This window comes from Apis dorsata, unplaced genomic scaffold, assembly GCF_000469605.1.
Source record: "Apis dorsata unplaced genomic scaffold, Apis dorsata 1.3 scaffold_25, whole genome shotgun sequence".
Lineage (NCBI taxonomy): Eukaryota > Metazoa > Arthropoda > Insecta > Hymenoptera > Apidae > Apis > Apis dorsata.
Genome location: NW_006263327.1, coordinates 82,056 through 82,263, shown reverse-complemented (window position 1 = coordinate 82,263; position 208 = coordinate 82,056). Strand labels below are relative to the sequence as shown.

Below are 208 nucleotides of genomic sequence, written 5' to 3'. Positions count from 1 at the left end.
GAAATATTAAGAGAGATATTAAATCAGGCCTCGAGACACGTGTCCTTCGAAAAATCGAAAGTGTTCGAAACAACGTTCGTAACTCGTTCGTAACGTTCCATATTTTGGCTTTGAAACGTCTGTTGGCGTACGTCACGGCGAACCACGCGCGTTTCAAGTAAGTACTCTAAGTTATTTTCGACGGCGATGACGCGGTAGAATCCTTACG

The 208-nt window shown here is 44.2% G+C and overlaps 1 protein-coding gene across 1 annotated transcript in view; it reads right to left on the bottom strand.

Annotated features, from left to right (window-relative positions):
* LOC102681836 overlaps positions 1 to 208 on the bottom strand; it is an 8,557-nt gene that overhangs the window by 1,893 nt on the left and 6,456 nt on the right. The window lies entirely within an intron of this gene.